This window comes from Monodelphis domestica, chromosome 8 (genome assembly GCF_027887165.1).
Source record: "Monodelphis domestica isolate mMonDom1 chromosome 8, mMonDom1.pri, whole genome shotgun sequence".
NCBI lineage: Eukaryota > Metazoa > Chordata > Mammalia > Didelphimorphia > Didelphidae > Monodelphis > Monodelphis domestica.
Window position 1 is genome coordinate 108,376,970 of NC_077234.1, and position 20,621 is coordinate 108,397,590.

The window sequence follows — 20,621 nt, forward strand, 5'->3', positions numbered from 1 at the left end:
TATGTACCTATTCACCAAAGTAGTTTCAAATAGGATTATGGCTTTAGAGCTAGAAGGAGCCATAAAGTGTGATCCTCTCCTTTTACAGATAACTTAAACCCAGAGAGTGACACCCTGGACACACAGCTAGCAACTGTCTGAGGCTGGATTTGAAGCCAAATCTTCCTGACTCCAATTCCAGTGTCCTATCCACTATGTCTGCATTGTCTTATTTTATTCTTACATATCTGTGAGACTAGTAAAACAGTTACTATCATCCCCATTTTGCAGATACAGAAACTGAGTCAGGGCTGATTTTTATGTGACTAAAGTTATATAATTAAGACTAGAAATGAGATTCTCAAGAAGATATTCATTGTGTGTCTATTAAATGCATTGTTTGTCGAATAAAGAATCTGTTTCTACTGACTCCAAATGCTTTGCCAATTTCATTATTTCTAAAAAGTTCATTATTTTCCTGGTCACCCAGGCTTGAAACCTTAGGGCTAACTTTGATTCATCCCCCTCCTTCACACCCACATCCTCCTGCCAGATCTATTCATGTATTGAGCTCTGTGTTGAGCTCCCTACAAGACCTATCTCAGATCTGCCCTTCCCTTTTATTCCTTCTGTCATTATGCTGGCTCAAGTCTGTATTCCCTACTGCCTAGATTATTGCTGCAGATTTTTTAATAATTTTTATTGCCTCTAAATATGGAAATGCAAAATTTTCTGACTTGAAAGAGGTTTAGAGACCATCTAGTAGTCTAACTTGGATCTGACCTAGCATCCCTAACAAGTGATCATTCAGTCTCTATTTAAAGACAAGGAAGGGGCATTCACCACCTTCCAAAGCAGCTCATTCCATTTTGTGAGAACTGTAATTGTTAGGAAGTTTTTCTTTATGTAAAGATGTGTCTCATTCATAGTGCATCTGCACTTTGTAAAGGGTGCCACATTTTTAGATTTGAATGGACAATTTCCTATGGGATGGAAATTTTTGACTACCTCCTTTGGTACTTGTGAAGGATGTGAGGCTCTCATAAGGGCTTCTGTTTGAAAGTTAGGAATTGCTGTGGTTGCTACCGGTATCCCCCATATGTATTCTTCACTACTCCAGTACTGTTAGTTGGTACCTAGTCTCCCTATGGATGCTGGGTGTATTTGGAGGTAATTTTCAAGGTTTGTAAGGTAGAATACTAACCATTTTACTTTTTTGCTTTTTGAGTTAATATCTTTATTAACAGTTGATTGTACTTCCAGGCCACATGGGCAGCAAGATGGAGAAATAGACATTTTCTCTGATCCCCATGTCCTATCAAATCTCTCCAAAACAAATTATGCCCCAAAGATTAAGCAACTTCAGCTGTCTCCATGGTCTAAAACACCCATAATTCAAAAGATGGTTTAAAAATGGAAAAAAAAATTTAAATTCAGGAAACCATGAACTGATACTCACTGACCCCATATTCACTCAGCAAGCCTTCCCCACCTTCTATGCTACAGTAAGAGATCCTGCACCAGCAGACCCAAGGACCCAACACCGGTTTACAACAAAATTCACCCCATTACCCCAATGTCCTCCTTCCTTCTTTCCAGTGCCATGGAAACCCTGACCCTGAGCTGCAGAAGTTTGCCCACACAGCAACAAACAAAAACCCTGCAGGCCTTTGGGAACAAAAACCTGGTGGAAGGGGTTCCCCTAATACCATTGCACTGGTTCTGCCAAGCTCTGAACTGCCAGTTCTGGGCCAGAAAATTTAGGAACAGAGGGAGCTTGAAAGAATATCAGGAAAAGACAGTTTTGGAGCAGGGGGTAGGGAATTGCAGCACTTCACTAGCCCAAGGGAAGGATCATATCACCCAGCTGGGATCAGTTTTAATCACCCCAAAGTCACTTGGGACAGAGACCTAGGCTGGTGAACCATGAACTGTCCAGAATAGGAGGAGGCTGAGGCAGTTTGAGATCCATCCCCTAAGCAAACCACTGTCAGAGGGAACAGAGTCAGAAAGTAAATAAGGGGAATTCAGAGGGGGAAACCGAAATTATAAAAAATCTCAGGGAGAAGAAAACTCAAATACCTAGAACATAAGCAGGTAAATCAACAGGAAAAACATTAACAGAATCAATTTTGACCTCCAGATCTAGTAAATGAGTTTAAAGCTATTTTAATAAATGCTGCAAAACAAAGGAAAATTATCTGACATTTAATGAGGCAAAAGACCTTGTGGAATACAAAGAGAATAAAGAGCCATGTTACACTGTTCCTGTGTGGTTCAAAAAAGAAATGAGAAATATGAGAGCAGAATTTATGTCCTACACAGCAAAAAATAATAGGCAGAATAGGAAGATTGGAATCTGTGGTGTCAAATCTCACCAAAGAAACAAAAGATAACAATAGATTGGCAATGAAAATACAATGAAGTGAGAAAAACAAAATAGAAAAAGCTAAAACTGCTAATATTAAAATAAACTATGATTACTATGAAAGCACAACATTGATCTCCAAGACAAGATTTATATAACCTAAGGAGCATAAGTCATGCAGAAGAACATGACGGGACAAAAATACCTTCATGCAATAATGCAGAAAATAATAGAAGAGAAATGCCTAGAAAAATTCTGAACAAAGAAAATGAAATAACTATCAAAGGAATTCATGGATCACCTCCAGAAAAAAAAAAGTCAAGGCTACAAATTCTAAAACATCAAGCTGTTTAATTTTAAATTTCAATTGGGAAAGTTCTGCAAGTAACCAGAAGAAACACCTTAAAACATAAAGGAAAGGACATTTGAATAATACAAGACAATTTTGCATCCCCCAGAAGATGCAAAGGAATAGAAAGGAATAGGAAGGAATAGAAAAATTTGTTCTGATGAGCCATAAAAGCCAGAATGAAGCCCAGAGTAATCTACTCTGAAAATCTAAGGTTAACTGTACATGAAAAAGGTAGATATTGAATAATAACAAAGGAATATCTGAATTTTTTTAGAAAATTATTTGCTCCTCAAACATTCTAAATAAGAGTATAACAGGAGAGACAACAGTTAACATTTTCTTTCTAAAAGCACATGAAAATAAAGAGATGAAGGCAGAAGTATGACAGAGGTAACACTGAAGAGGCAGGCATGAGGCATTATGGACAGAACTTGGTGATCACCTGTGTACAAGTGAATCAATTATTTTAGGTGGGAATATGTTACAACATGGAAGGATACACAAAGAGAGGCAGAAGGACAGAGAATATGTGATGCTCTGGGATCAAATAAAAGCTAGCACAAAGGGGTAGATGGCTCCATAGTCTGAGAAAGACAAAAACCTAAAGAAAATCGGGTGAGGAGAAGGAAGGAAGAAATAAAAAGAGAGAGATAGAAAGGAGGCCTTTCTTTGAAGGTAGGAAGGGGTTTCACTGATGAATGCTCCCAGTTATGAAGATAGTCTGTGAAGGTCGATACTTGATTTTGGTTTGTACTGAGGAATTTGTTGCTCAGAAAGTTTACTTGCTCTACCTCTGTGGGATAGAGTTGAACTCTTGTGAGAAAGTGGAACCTGAGTTACTGGGAGAACATGGGACTGAGGGGGGAAAGTTGAGGCAAATGAGGAAAAGGGTAACCAAGAGAGGGTAAAGATCAATGGTAGGCTGCCTGATTATGGGGGTTGGGTTATTCTGGGAGTGCGGCATAATGGAAAAGGGAAATCCATGGATCAACTCTATAAGGCAGTGGCAGAAATTGCCTAAAGGCAAAAGTCTACAATGAATAACTTGGAAGTTTTGATTCCATAAGAAATAAAGAGAAAATAGTCTAGATAATTAATTATAGGTATCATGAATCAGAGAAAATGGGAGTCTAAAGTAGAGAAGGGGAGAATGGATAAAGAGGAGTGAGAAAGGTTCTAAGATAGCCCCAAGGTACTGATAATAAAAAAAATGCTATGCACAGCCAAAGAAGGAGCCTTTGGAATCTGATTGTAGATCAAAACATCCTTCACTTTATTTCCTTCATGAATTTTGTGTTATATATGTGATATGTTCCTTCAGTCATGACATAGCTAATATGAAAATATGTATTGCATGAAAGTACATATATAACTTACATCAGACTATTTACCATCAGGAGGGAGGAGACAGAGAGAATTTGAATTGTGAAATGTCAGAAAACAATTATCAAAAATTGTGTCTACATGTAATAAAAAAAAACAAAATTTATTTTAAAATTTATTTTAAAAAAGAGACTGAAATGAATCCCTTTTTATAAAGGACTGTATAAAGTGAAATTCCAGAAACTAACAAAAACTACTACTTGATAGAAAAGAGAGGAAGGAAAATGTACTTAACTGAGAAAAAAAAGGGAAGCATCATATAAATGCAAAATGAAATAATCAAGCCAAGAAAACAATATACACAGTAACTACAACCATGTCAATAGAAGAATTACATATAAAAAAATCAAAAGTAAATGTAACAAAGCAATAAAGTTCAAACAGGATTAAAATGAGGAGATATGAGAAGATAATCCCAACACAACCTTTCATGAAGATGGGAAGTTCACGGTTATTATACATTATACACGCTTCAGACTTCTTAAAAAATATTGATCAGTTATGTTGATTTTTTTCCTCTCTAAAAATTACTACTTGCTTTCTGAGAAGGGGAAGTGGAGAGATACTTGGGACAATTATGATGAGGTAAAAACAGAAGATATCAATAAAAAAATTTTTACAAAAAGGAATTAATAGTGCACCTGGCTGATTTTTTCACAGAAAGTATGCTGGTAGGAGATTAGGCCCTATAATAATAGTAGTATTTGCCCACCAGTAACCCTCAGAACCTTGAGGGTAATAGTAGGTACCCTCTGAGGACTCACCCCCTATTAGCACAGCTGTAAGATCAGAAAGGGGGAGAAGTGTTCTTCTAAGAAGTAAATTCCCTGATGAGGGTAGCAAATTGGAGTGGTCATACTACTTTAGTTGCACCAATACCATTGTCATATTTAAATCAGTACTAAATCTCTTTCTGTAACTTTTACCAGTTGTTCCTAGTTGCCTCAGGAGCCAAAGAAAAGTTTAATTCCTCTTCTACATGGTCATTTTCAAATACTTTCAATCAGCCAAGATACTCCTTTCCCAACTGAGTTTTCTGTTGTATGGGGCAAGCAAGTGCTTGAAACAATCCTATATTCTTCTAGCAATTACTACAAAGTTCTCTTTGGGAAATTTAATTTGCAAGTTATTAGTGAAAGAAATACACAAGTACTTATCTTTAAAACAGTGGTTTTTATGTAAATGTCTTGAATAATTGCAATGGAAAAAAAGAATCCCATTGTATCTTCCATGTAGAAAAAGTCAAGTATTCTTGTGTCCCTTGGCATTGCTTCCTGTCCTTCTCTTCTGCCTTCACAATCTAGATTTTTTAAAGATATTCAGGTAAGCAAGGAATATGGCAATCTGAAGAGAGGAAAAAGTATCCAAACATCTTCACTCATTTTCCCATTATGCCAAATTCAGTATTTTCTAGACTATTTTAAAAATTTGGTCAGTAATTCATTTTTCTTTAAATCCACAGAATAATTATTCTTATCTTTTATGTACTTAGCATTTTGCTAGTTGGATGCAAAGAAATATAAGATGTGGGCTGTGCCCTCAAGTGCCTTATAATTTTTTTGGAAGGGAAGAGGAAAGAATATACAAAAATCATTTAAGAGCAACACAAGACATTATAAGAGAATGTGTCAAGTAAGTGGGGAAGACTAAGTTTATAATGGTCATTAAGAGAAAGGAAGATCACCAAGTATCAGAAGAATAAGATGTTAGATCTGCTTTTTGGAGAAAGAATAACCTTTAAATACATATAGTGGAAAGGGAAGGTCAACCCAGTCTGAAGCAATAATATAAACAAAGGTAGGAAGCAGAAATGAGCATGGTTTTGTTAGAAAGGCAATAGAGGAGACTGGTCTGAATATTATAGTGATAATTTGCACATATTTGGATATTCCTATTATCTCATTAGAGTAGGTGCAGTAAGAACAGATCATATTGCATTCATGTATTCTCAGCTTTTGTGAAAGTTATTGTGTCCTACCACACATCCTCCAAAAAACATCTATACAACTTGCTGGGAGTCGTTCCTCCAGTGTTTTAGTTATTTTATGGATATCAGTGTATTCCTCAATCTGTCCACCAGTCACCTTAGACCCTTATTAAATGATTAGATTTCTTCTTATTCAGTTTATGTATGTCTTTGATGAATAAATGAATGAATGAAGAAGCATTTATTATAGCTTTTTCCTATATATGTGACCCTGGGCTAGTTACTTGACCCCAGTTGCTCAGCCTTTACTGATCTTCTGCCTTGGAACTAATACTGAAAATTGATTCAAAGATTTTTTAAATAACCTATATGCAAAGAGCTGTGCTAAGACTGGTAATACAAATAGAAGAGCAAGACAGCCCTTATTTCTATCAGCACCTAGTCTACTGGGGAAAACAACACATATGGAAGTTTCAACTGCTTATCAAATAGAAAATGCTCATGATCTCTAGTATACAGAAGCAAAGTAGATAGCAATGGCCCTTCCTTAATGTCACTTTCAATGATAAACTCATGGCAGTGTGTGATGATATACCATGTGGCCATGCCAAGGGCTTAAGTGGCAAGAGCATTCTTTTCTGGATCTTCAACAGATGTGACTATGGAACCTGCAAGAGCAGTTATCAGACTGTATCACCTCAAGAGTTGCTTTCTAGGATACTGCCTGAGGGCACTAGTCTGTCAATACTGCTATTCCAAAGACTCCTTGGTTTAATATCCTGGTCTGTCTCCATCAAGGAGATGATATGACTTCCCACTTGTTAATCATCATTGATAATATGCTGCAGCCTACTTATACCTACCATGAATCTTTCCAATGCTATTTGTGGTACCTGTAATTTTGATTAATCTGATAACATGGTGTTTTAAGAGTACTAGCTACAAAGCATCACAAGGAAAATAATGGTGTTACAAATGATGCAGCAGGGAATACATTAGGACCACTGAAAGCACCAAATAATTCTTCAAATGCAATCCATCCCGCTTCCCCTTCTTATTTCATTCTGAGTCCAAATCACTGATGAGCTTCAGTACCTTTCCAAGATAAATGTGCTAATGAGCTAATTCATAGAGCTGTCCTTCCAACTATATATGTATAACAAGTAGTGTTTTTGGAAAATATCTCTATTAATTATATTTTGTAAGTAGTGGAATGGTTGCTGAATTTGGAGACAGTATCTATTTGACTTTTGCCTCTGCTATTGATTGGATCCTGTACTAAATGATTTTAGTAAGTTCCTTAACCTCTCTAAGCTTGAGGTTACTAATGAATAAAATGGGAACAATAAAACTTACCTTACCTTTCAACATTGTAAGGAACAACAACTGTTTATCACTACTGTTTGTAAACTGTGAAGTGCTATAGAAACGTGACTTTTTGCTTATGATAGAATCAAGCAGTACTACATTTTAAGAGTTGTCTTTAAAATGTCCATTAAGGCTATGTCTACAGAATTTATGGTAGATCGATGTCATGGACTAAAATTTTGTCATAAGGCATAGAAAAAGAGACAGTTTTCAAAGAAAGTTGAGAAGACTTGTGTGAACTGATAGTGTGACAAGGGCAAAACCAGAAAACAATTTTTACAATATTCTTAAGAAAAAATAATTTTGAAAGACTTTAAAACTGGTCAATGCAGTGATAAACAATAATTCTAGAGGACTAAAAATGAAGCACGTTAGCCGCCACCTAATAGAAGAGATGGATTCAAGATGTAGAACGAAACATATATTTTTTTTTCACATGGTCATTGAGGAAATTTCTTTTGTTTGACTGTATGTATTTGTTTAATGAGTTTTTATTTTTCTTTGTTGTTCAGTTTTGGGGAAGTGAGAGAAATAAAATAAATAGTTTTTAATAGAAAAAATAATTTAATTTTTTAAATATGCTTTAAGCTTCCAGGATAATGTTGTGCAAATGTCACATTTTAACCAAGTGATACCTCTAAATTTCACAACTAAGAAGCTCATTGCAATTTTGTACTTTACACACTTCCAGAAAACAATGGATAAACAGTGGGGCATGAAATAATGTGTTGTTCAAAGGGCCTGCCAAGCATGTCAGGACAGAATCTCTTTTTTTTAGTTTTCAAATTGTTTTGTGATCTCCTGTAATAGCATTGCACTGCATTTTATCTTTAGAAAAACAGAGCCTTTGAAAAGGGCAGTTGATGAACCTTGACAGACACAATTTCTTAGGTGTTTTCTCCCAACCCACATGAACAGTGAAGGTACTTATCCTTTGACCTCAGGATTCAAAACTCATTTCTCAAGTATATCCTCAATACCAAATCATGAGATCATAGAATCTGAGAGTTCAAAGGGATCTTGGAGGCCATCTGGTCTAACCATTATCCAAATAATGAATCCCATTGACAATATTGCCAACAAATTGTCATAGCCTCAACCTAAATAATTCCAGTTATAGGGAATTTACTATACCCTCAAAGGCAACACATTCCAATTTTAGATGTTCTAAAATATTAAGAAGCTTTTTGAGGTGGGAAATTTTGTCACTCTATAACTTGTACCCATTGCTCTGTGTTTTAAACTCTGGGGTCAAGCCAAAGAAAGAGTCTAATCTCTCTTACACATGACAACCTTTCAAATACTTGACCATAAATAAAAACCCTGTCTTGTCTTTCTCCTCTTCAGGCTAAATATATCTAGTTCCTTTAATGGATTCCCACATAGCACAGTATTAAGGCTTCCCACTAGCCTATAAACTCACAAGAAGCAATAGTATATGACTAGATTTAGGTACCACAGCCTCACAGTTTGATTTAAGATGACTGCTCTTATGAGTTTTTCATATATTTTTTCATTATATCAATCTTTTAATGGGTATCTAGTGACCTATAAAAAGTGTACTATGATAAAAAAAAAGAGGAGCAAATTGACAGATGACCCACATGTCAGACTGACAAGATAAACATTCCAACATAGACCCAGCATCTTTACCTGTTTCATTGGACAGTGAAAGTCATTTGGAAGAAAGGTCAGTTATATTTGATCTTGTTATTCAAAAATATCAGGGTACTACGCTTGACAATTTCTAATTTGACAAAAGGGCCTTCCTCAAAGAATAAGGAGTTCCAAACAGATTAGCAGAACAGATGTGGAATTCATTCCAACCAAAGTCCTAGAAGCAAGATCTAACAGGAACAATCTGGATGGATCTGAAGTCTTCACAACTCTATCCTCATAAATATTGGGGCTTCTTAAGTCACTGTGCTTAAGACATTTAATCTCAGTTCTTTTGTTTGTAAGATGAAGATACTAATAAAGGTCTATCTTATTGGAATTGCTAATCCAGATACTGTACAAAATGACTGAGATTATCAAACATATTACAGTATTTTTATAGAGAAAAGTAGTATAAACCTATCAAAATAAAATTCTGCTTAAGAACCAAGTTATTTGTACATACTCTGGTCACTTAAGGACAGATAATACCATCCATCATTGGCTTGTTGATAGAAAAACATATTCAGTGTCCTATATTAGTACTCCCAAGGCTGCTTCAATTTAACATTTTTTGATGGCAGCCATATTTCATTTCTAAAGCAAAAGTACTTTTCCCAAAGGAATTCAGTAATGGTTACAAATCAGATATAGTGCTCTCATTATTTCTGAGTATATCCCTATTTTATAGAGGGTACATAAGTGACTTAGATACATATCATATAACCATGCCTGGCAATACCATGAGAAAAAGTCCAAGCATTCAAAACCAGATACAAGGGACCAACTGAGCTTCTCTGGCCATGAAACAGAATTCCCTCCCAAGGGAAAGGGATGAAATCATCCTTTTCTAATGTAGTTTATATCAGCTGGAAAAACTATCCATGGAAATCCTCTCATACATGAAGATTGTGACTTCCTGCACTAGAAAAGCAAAGAAAGGAAAAGAAAAAAGAAAAGAATACCCCACAGAGGGACAGAAGGCCTAGAACTGAGGAGACACTTATTTTTTCCCATAAAAAAGGTCAGAATTTCAGAGGTGATGGGACCTCTTTTAATCTGACAAGAGTAATATTAATAATAGTCCCAGCTCATTCTTGGCACAATTCTATCACTGGGTAAAGACAAGCATAGGAGATGTGCCCGGTACAATAATACAGGTTAAATAAGAGCCGTTCATTACCTCCCAACAGTCAAGGAGTTTAAAATCCATCAATTCATTCCACATGAGGCAGATTATGTGATTTACATGTTAAAGTGCCCCTGTGGTTTGATTTGCATAGCAAAGACTTTGGGGGCACTGAAACAAAGGCTCAGTGAGCATGACAAGAGTGCTATTAGCATAGAGCATGCAGATTTTTAGACAGCCCAACCTGGCAAACAATTTCAGCACATTCACCACTAAGCTTATATAGGAGTTGACAGACTTCCCATCAACAAAAAGAAAAAGAGGCTGAGGAGATTTAGGTTTGGTAGGAATGATGTTTATTAGAAACACTGGCTTCCAGAGAAATATAATTATTATTCCTTTAAATGTCTTTTTTCTTAATCTCTTTATATATTCATCTTTAATGTATCCTATTCTGCTTGCCATCTCTGGTAGTGGAACTTTCTAGCCTCCACCCATATCTTCATACTGGAAAACTTTGAGGTACATGCCAGTTTCCCTTGTTCCTTACTTAGATTTCACATGCATACAGACATCCGTGCGCATGCACACAAACATGCCAGTTTTCAACAGCCGTTTTTCTTGGGATTTAAAACTGTAAGAGACTTTAGATATCAACTAGTTCACCATCCATCTTTTAAAGATGAAGAAACAGGTCCCAAGGTCCTCAGCTAGTAAGGGGTTAAGTTCATACTTTAACCCACACCCTCTTACACCAAATACAGAATTCTTTCTACTATTCCATGTGTGAAGAGTGAATCAAACTTTCTTTGTCTAACAATCAACAATTTTCAAGTTAATCAACCAAAAACTTAAACACCCCTACTTAACACTAAGTAAGAGAGTTCGACTTACCTCCAGGGCAGTGCTAGGCAAATGAAAAGACTACAATTAGTTCTCGTAAAGTAGAGGAAGAGACAAGAAGTGATGGTGAAAAAGGACTATAAAAAGTATTGAAGTTCCTGTACAGAGAGCTTCTCCTGGTGGCTTTGTTTTTGGAGTTGGCTTTGAACTTGGCCTTCCAATTGGACCTTCACTTTGGCTCTTGGACTGCTTCTTGGAGAATTGCTCCTTTTGAGTCCATCTTGGGTGAGTGAGAAGCTGGCCTTCTTTTCCAGGCTTCTGGAGAGATTAGTTCCAGAGAGGCCTTCCTTTCCTGGAGGAGGCTGCATTGGTGTAATCCTAGCATAAGACAACACTCTGGCTGAAGGTTACCAAGTCCTGCTAGGCTGAGCCAGATGCTGGAGGAACATTTAATGTGATAGGCTAGATATTTTCTCTACCCTCTTCCTACATTTCTCTACTTTCACTCTTTCCACCTCTTTGGAAATACAAGCTACTAAAAATCATTTTGACTTGAGCTATAATATTATAAATTGGTGACCACAATATTACTTTAGAACTCTCACATTTAGTCAAACCTTAAATATAATTTCTTACACATGTGAATCCAAAATGAGAATATGAGATGTGCTTTCAGGCCTAGGCTATAAGTCATCTCTTGGGCAGAATTGCAACCTAAGTGAAACCAAGTCTTTGATGCTCTCATAGACTTCTTATAAGTGACCTGTAATTCCATTTCAGAAAATCTGTGCCCTTCTACCACACTCACACTTAGGACTTAGCATTGTGAACTCAGATAGGTCTCTGTATTCCCCAGTTTCCTCTCCTCCGTTATCTTAACTAGTTTCATTCCATGACCCTTTTTAAGAGTAATTTAACAGAAATTTATCAATATCTAAAGAAATAAGACTTTCAATGTTAAGGAAGATCAGAGAGGGACTCAACCTATGATTTCCTGAGAGTAAAAGATACTCTCATGAGAAGAAATTCCACTACCAATTCAATTCCATGCTTTTTTTGTAACTTCTAATCATAGAAAATACATATATAGAGAGCACTAAGAGTTCATGTGGCTTATCCAGGGCCACGTAACCAGTTGCTATTAGAAACAGAACTTGAATCCAAGCCTTATTGGATTCAGAATCATCACCAATTACTCCACATCACACTTCTTCTCTCATGATTAAAAGAAAAAAATTTAAATAAGCATTTTATTGTGGGAATTCAAAGAAAGGAGTCAATTTTCTCTCATCTAGAAAATAATGCTTTTAAATGGTTACTGAATTGGAGTCCACAAAAATATATTGGTACCTTCTAGGCTCCCCAGGCTACTCATTATCTTAAGGAGATCTGGGAGCTTCAGGAAATAATGAAATAAATTGATCAATGCTCACCTACAGGTTTCAGAAGTTCAGGAATGAGACAGGGTATGGTGGTTCCAACTGAAGAGATTTTGTTATCTGAAATGCTTGATTGGATTAGTATTAACACATGACACATTTTAAGCAACTTAGAAACTTTCAGTATTTTGTCTCATGAAAATTATTTTTACTTAAATTCATTTTTCTCTTTCCTTCTACCTCTCCACTGGAAAAAAAAAAACAAAGGAAAAGAAAGTCATTGTACCAAATATTCATAAGCAATTTAATCTTCTGGAACTTCTGTTATCACAGCTCTTAAATCTTAAAAAATTATTTGTCACTAAAGTGTTATTATACAAAATATTATTCCAGTTCTACTTTATTCACTCGGCATCAGTTCATACAGGTTTCCCTGAAACTTTCCTTTTCATCCTTTCGTATGGCACAAGAGTATTCTATTACCTTCCTGTGCCATAATGTTTAGCAGTTCCCTAACTGATATGTACCCCTCAGTTTACAGTTCCACAACCAAAAGAGTACTGAGTATTTTTTGTACTTACGGGTTCCTTTTTTCTTTCTTTGGTCTCTTTGGATTAAAAGATATATAGAGTCTTTTTTTGAGAGAATTAGAATCATTAGAACTTTTTTGTTGCTCCAAATAACAAAGAATGAGATGGTTGATTAGTTGTCTATTTTTATATAATGTCATCATTCACAAAGTTTCACAGATCTCAATGCATCTTTCTTATAGATCTCCATCTATTCTGTTGCTGTTGACATGATGCAGTAAAAAAAGTGCTGGACTTTTAATTGAAGAGACCTCTAGGTAGAAGTCCCAACTTTGCCTTAAAAACTGCATGACTATAAGAAGTCACTTAACCTCTCTCAGCTAATGTTTACTTGTCTCTAAAATGGGAATAAAAATACTTGCTCTATCATCCTCATGGTATTTATGGCAAAGAAAGCAAGTATTTTGTAAACCTTAAAACATAATATAAAGTTAGTTTTGAATATTGCAGATTTGAAGATTTGCAGAATAGTGCACTGAGTCTCAGCTTCTCCACCTGTAAAATGGGGATAATAATCCCCATCTAATAGGAGTTTGATGATGGTCAAAGAGAAGCAGCATGTGACAGTGCTCAAAAACTGTAAAATGCCATATAAATGTAAAGCATTAACATTACTAACAAAGTTGATTATCCACATATCTTCTTTCTCTTTAGCAATCAACTAATTTGAAGTTTTGCTAAGCTTTCTGTTGGATGTGCCATGTAAAAGGATAAAGCATTCACTATAGTTTATATTCCTTCTATTATTTAACATTTTTTGAATACCAGCAGTGTGTTCGATGCTGTGAAGCGCCTGAGTGTTTCTATTAGATATCTATAAAACATCTGCTCTGGAAATCCTTCTCTTAAATGAGTGCTTAAAATTGAAAATAATTCCTCAAGATCTTTAGTGGATTGATACTTTCATGTTGCAGCTGGTTCAACATCTTGAATAGAGAGAAATGAATTCTGAAATAAGAATCCTTTTTACTTAGCATTTAAATGGCACTCTGTGTTTGTGAGAAACTTTAAACTCATTTTTATTGATTATTCCTCACCACAGTCCCAGGAGGAAAGTGTTATAATAGAGGAGGAAATCAAACTGACATACCTGGAAAAAAAATTGCCTTTAGTGGCAGAATCAGAGAGTTGTGAAGCTCTGATTAGAACTCATAGCTTTTGAAAGAAAGCCTAGTGTAATGGAATAAGCACAAATGGAGAGTTTAAAAACTTCAGTTCCAATTCTCATTCTGCCATTGACATTCATAACCTCAGACAAGTCACTCAACTTCTCTGAGCCTCAGTGTCCTCAAATGTTAAGTGTAAAAAAGGAGGTTCTTCTTCTAATAATAAGGGATGGTTAGGCTCACTGGCTGAGGAGTTATATCAGTGAGGAGGACCAAGTGATCAGAAACAGGGGTTGAGGTAAAATCTGTGAAAGAGGGAAAGGCAATTTTCTCTTTCCTTCTCAAGTGATAACTCCATCTTAACATAAGTGAGGTTCTTTTTATCTCAGAGTTGTCCAAGCCTTTGACTTGTCTAAATGTACACTTTTCTTCTAAAAGTCCCCCCAACTGTCTTTTATTGAATTCTTCTTTTAATGCAATAATTTTCTGTCTCATATTATGTGCCATTTTTAAATGGTTCTTGGAACCATAATGATAGGACAAGGACATTTCTCCCGTTTTATCATGATTGTGTGTGTGGATGTGTGCATGTTTCTGTGTGTTTACCAGATCTCAGGCATTATTAAGTGCCATCATGAAGACTAAGAAACCAGATTGTCCTTACCCCAAGAATCTTTTCCCCTATACAAAATGTTAGTGAATGTAATGGTTCTGATTCCACCCACTGAAATAAAATGGCATGGTGAAGCCCTTGTAAAACTCAGAGATAAGAAATAATAGCTCTATGGGGGGTGGGAGGGAGGAAAAGAAAATGATCTATGTCTTTAACGAATAATGCTTGGAAATGATCAAATAAAATATATTAATAAAAAAAAGAAATAATAGCTCTAAAAGGGAATGGAGATCACTACTCTTGAGATCTTAGTACTATGATACTTGACTTTCTAGTGTACTAATAATTGTAGCTTCTGAGGATGAAAGTAACTTCATCCTTTAAGAAAGTCCTCCTACATGATCAGTCATAAAAATTTATAGTCAGAAGGGTCCTTTTTGAATTCCTAGTTCTAATTAACACTGCTCATAGTAGGTTCTTAATAAATGTTTGTTAATAAATAACTGACATGAAAAATCTGAGGTACAGAAAGTTAAATTATTTATCCAAGATTGAACAGTCTAGTGGAAGACCTAAAACTAGAATCAAACCTTATGATTTTAGCCTAGTGCTTTTTTTATTCAATCATGATTAATGAATATGATGGTGTTGATCCAGATTTCCCCAGGTTTGGGATATGAGCTGCCCATTTGTAGAAAGTATAGCAAAATCTCTAGTTCACCAGAGTACCATTTTTAAAGTATTATTTATGGGAACTCAAAATAGGAAAGAGAAGAAAAAGAATAATAACTCAAAATGGAAAGAGATATTCTAATTTCCAGAGCAGATATTCAAGTGTGCAGATATTTGGAAAGGAAAAGAATTAAGTAGTAAGGCTCAGGGTTCATAAATAACAAAAGGACATTTCATTTCAGAGTTTTGTTCATTCTATAGAAGTGTCTCTAACAGGGAAGTCTAAGGAAAAGAATGTTAGACTTAAAGCCAAAAGATCTGGATTTGAATCTTTGTTCTAATCCTTACTGGCTATGTAAATATGGATAATTTTTTCACCTTGGATGCTTCATTGATAAAAAGTAGATAATGGACTACCTAACTCATGGTATTGTCATGGATGAGTGCTTTGTAAACCTTAAAGTGGTATATAAATACAATATTAAGAAAGTGGTTTCAAAATTGTAGTATATGATGCTGATGGAATTGTGAACCAGATGATTTCAGAAAGAGCTGGAAAGACCTTCATGGACTGATGCAGGATGAAATAAGTAGAACCTAAAAAACATTGTACACTATAATAGCAGCAATATTGTGGAATGATTAACTGTGATAGATTTAGCTACTCTCAGAAATACAATGATGCAGAACAATTCTAAGGGGCTTAGGACAAAGAATGCTATCTGCCTCCAGAGAAAGAACTGTTGGAGTCAGAATTCAGATGAAAGCATTCAAATTTTTCAATTCTTTCTTTGGGTTTATGTTCAGGTTTTTGATTTTATAAGATAACTTACTTGCAAAAATGAACAATATGGGAAAAAAATAAAACAAGAAGGTGGTTTCACAGGAATAGAAGAAAAAGGTGAATGAATCTTAATATATGGAACATATTCAAACCAGGATATAGTGAAGCAACCTTGCTAGTTAAATAGATATCATAGATATCTATAGATAGATAGATGTCACTTTTAATGCCTATTCTTATTGTGGCTTATAGGCACTTTGTCCCAAGAGGGAAGAGACTGATCGAGGATTCCCAGGACCTGCCCCATTATGGTAAATGAAGTGTGGAGAGAGAAGCCTATTTTGGATGGTGAGTATATGATAAATGTGTTTGAAAAATATTCCTCAAGTTCCATGTGTCCTGTGAAAGAAGAATCGTGTCTATTTCACATGCTAGGATAACAATGGCACTTGGAATGAACAAGGGAAGGAAAAAACTTCTGAAAGAGTTTTAAATGAAACATGCCTAACTACTTCTCAACAGATTGAAGGTACCAGATGTACAGAATGATTTGTGCAATCTCAAACAAAGCAAATGAGTTGATTTATAGAGCTGGGTTATTCATATTTTTAACAAGGGAGGAATTTTTACTAGAGAGATAAATTAGTGGGTTGAGATATGTTCCCCACCAAAAAATTAATACATTATTTTAATGTACAAAAGAAAACAAAAAGGTGCAGAAGGAGGCACACAAGTAAAGCAACATTGTTGCTACCTTGATAAAGAAAGAGATAGAGAGATAGAGAGAATCAGAGATGCATGTGTAAATATAGTCATACTTGCTTAAATACGAATTCTCCTAAACAGAAGTCCATAGTTTCTTATACAAAATTTTTCCTTTTTTTAAATATTGAAGTGCTTTTGTTGATGATTATTATGCTTATTTTTAAAAGGGAAAAATAATTTAAAAGTTTACTAGCCCAGGTTTTCTCCCCTAGAAAATGGAAATTTGGGGTTCTGCCAAGTATATTCTTAGAGCACTTATCTCAGTATAAAAGGAAGAAAACCATAGTCCTGAATTAGGAAATATCCCTCCATATAAAGGATATAGACTTTGAATGGAACTTGGGGAGCAGATGCTATCCTACTGTTTACAAATAGAGCACTCAGGATTATAGGCTCATAGATTGAGAATGGCAGGAATCTGATAGCCCATCTAGTGCAATGCCCTAAAAACACCACTTTGTAGATGAGAAAACTAAAACCCAAATAGTATAAGTAAATTGCTCACCTAGTTAGTGACAGAATTTTTTTCCATTTTGGGCCTCTTAGACTTTGGGCCTAATTGGGTTTCTTAAAATTGGGTCTCATCTCCCAGACCAGTGTTCATTCTCTATACCATAATTCCTTCTTTTGTCTCATTAGAGTGTTTTTTGCTAAGAGGGCTAAATGGAGTGAACCCTCCCTTCCCATTCCTTTTTCTTCCCAGGTGTGAACATGTTTATTGATCATGAATGATGTGTATTCTATTTCCCTTATTCACTCATATTCTTTTGAAAGGGACATACTAATTTAAATCCTTGCAAAACAGAGCACTAGAATATCACATATTCAAAATGACTTCTGAGGAAAAAATTTGGTGAGAAAAAATTATCATGATATTGATTTTATTGATTTATTATAGATCTATTGATCTAAAGAGTTTATAGTGTAATGAATTTGAACTGCATCAGATCTCCTCACACCTTTTTCCAATTTCTATAAATCAATTAAGAAAGTCTAAAATGTATATATAAATACAAGTTATAGACATGGAAGCTTCTGTTTTAAGGATATAACGTCATGCATTTGAATTGTTCATTTTTTTATTTGGTAGAATGTAAACACCATGAGAGAAAGGATTGTTTCTTTTGTTGTCTTTGTATCCCCAGCACCTAGTACAGTGTCTAGCATAGAGCAAGTAATTCGCAATGTTGGTTGGTTGACTCTTTATAAGCAGGATGTTATTGTAGCTCCATAATATCTATATTCTTAAATATTATCGAGCTATGCTCCATTTATCACTTATTATTTGAAACTTTTGACTATTATTTTTATATTCATATCTCTTTTTAAAAATAGATATTTATGTTTATTTTACATATGACAATATAGGTAATTTAATATAGCATATGATTAGTTATAAATATGTAATAAATTATAATAAATATGCTTATCTAAGAGAAACAAATCACATTAACTTGTTCAAAAATCTGTCTCACTTCTTTCCCTAATCCCCCCTTACCCAGGTAAGATGATATAGGTTCTCCATATATTATCACATAGTACATATTTCTCCTTTTTCATGTTATGAAAGAAGACAAATATTGCATACACTAGAGAAAAATTCATGTAGGAATACATTGAAGAATGCATTTCAATCTGTAATCAGATTCCCTTCTATGGCATTCATTCTATGGCAGTGGATATCCTTTATCATCATGAATCACATGGACTTACATATTTCTTTAATAATTTATTCTGTGGGACACTTTTGTTGATAATGTACATGAATTTCCAGATGATGGGAAGGGTCTAAGCAATACTTTCTTCAGTACCTAATAAACTCTTTTACAATTCAAACTATAAGGTGATATAACCACCTCCAAATTAAGCATATCACAACCAAAATTTCCTCAGGCAGCAACCTGATGTCAAAAAGGACTGAACAAAATTCACACTATTTATAAAACTCACCATATGTTGGAGTTGGGAGGAATTTGATAGATAGTCTACTCTAATCTTACTCTATTTAACCCAAAGAGTTAAGTGATTTTCCTAAGTTGACAGAGTTGTACAGGAGCAAATATGGGTCTAGAACCTGGATCCCTTGACTTTCAGTTCAGGATGATTAATGAACAATCTTTTCTCTAAAAATAAATAAGCAAACTAAGTTCTGTGGGCAACTGGATTACTCCTAGGCAAAGGATTATTGATTGTGTCAGACTAAATCTCCACTGACTTTAAGAAGTAAAGTCCCTCTGGCAGCTCCAATTCAAAACCCTCACTGAGGAGTCATATTAGGAAGTTCTTTCTCAATGTGAATGTTTTGTGATTTTTTTGTATGCTACTGAATATAAGTCTATTACCTCAAGGACAACATAGATGTAGAACAGTGTCTGAAAGAAACAGGACATCAAAATTCATTTCAAGATCTCCACTCATAAATTCCACATGAAATTTTAGGGATAAACTCAGCTAAAGCAATAGAATAAAAGGCCAAAGAAAATGTCAAAAACATTTTCCTCCTGCTGTTTTCTCCCACTCATAAAAGAGCAGATAACTCTCCAACCATTGATCTGGAATCGATTGGAAAATGGCAAGGCTGCTCATTATTCTGCAGTAAATTATATGAATGTAGAGATCTGATATTGTAAATCTTTGTTTTCTTATTAACATTTAAGAACATAATGCCAGACCTATCCCTAACAATACACTATATTCTTATCCCTACCCACTTTATCGACCATTCAGTTCACTTTTACTTACAAAACACTTGGGAATTCAATAATAGTGTGTTAGTGTTGTGATATTTTGTAGCTTCAGCATTTAGACAATACCATTATTCTACTCAACAATGGTTCTTACTATGTCAGACCTCTTGTGGGTTGAAGAGAATAAAAGAAAATTTCCAACATGCAGCTGTGAAGAAAGTGATGAGATCTAATTAGGTTTGCAGTACATAGTGAACAGCAATAGTGGCGGGGGGTAGGTAAGTCATCATTGGAGAGTTTCAGCACAAGTGTTCTGTTATCCACTTGAGTGATTTTCAGATTATGGTCAGGGGGCCACTGAATGTCCTTCTTGATTCAAAGATAGGAAGGGTCACTGTGCTAGGAAAAGAAAAAGTCTGAGAAGTACTTATGAGAGGAAAATATTGAGTGGTCATATATCATAAAAGTGAAATTGACACATTGCAGAATGGAAAAAAGCCCAAGTTATTAATTTAAAGAACTTAAATAATACCAGAGAGTTTTCCAGAGTCCATCATTCAAAGATTAGGAAGAATTCCTAGACTTCTTATAAGAGGAACTCACCAAGTATATATGTACATATATATATATATATATATATATATATATTTAATATACATGTGATCCTTCAGAAACTTCAATCCCAAATAAACCAATAAAATAGAGCTGCCTTATCTTTTTTGATGCCTTGATTTCCACTCTCTTAGGTACAAGTCACTAATTTTTAAAAACATGTTGATATGCAGAATAGACATAAAGCCTACCAAGTAAAATTGTGACAAGATTCATTTCCTCTACAATACCAGAGCATTAGGTGTTATTAATTCACCTAAACTAGAGATTTCTCTTGGCTCTGCTTCCATTGATGGAGCTAAGGAAGTCAATGGGGAGATGTCTGACAGAAGCACTCTTGAGGAAAAAAAACAAACAAACACTAGCCATACATAGTAAGAAAATGTATTAGTATTGACCAAGAGAATT

General features: G+C 35.1%; 1 long non-coding RNA gene across 2 annotated transcripts in view; it reads left to right on the forward strand.

The window, feature by feature from the left end:
- LOC103098481 (uncharacterized) overlaps positions 1-20,621 on the forward strand; it is a 56,105-nt gene that overhangs the window by 22,150 nt on the left and 13,334 nt on the right. Inside the window, exon 4 of one of the 2 annotated variants that reach the window (XR_471599.3) lies at positions 89-403. This is a non-coding gene — a long non-coding RNA (uncharacterized LOC103098481). Of the gene's footprint in view, positions 1-88; positions 404-16,401; positions 16,498-20,621 lie in introns of those variants that run through there. The other variant, XR_471601.3, reaches the window with a different exon arrangement.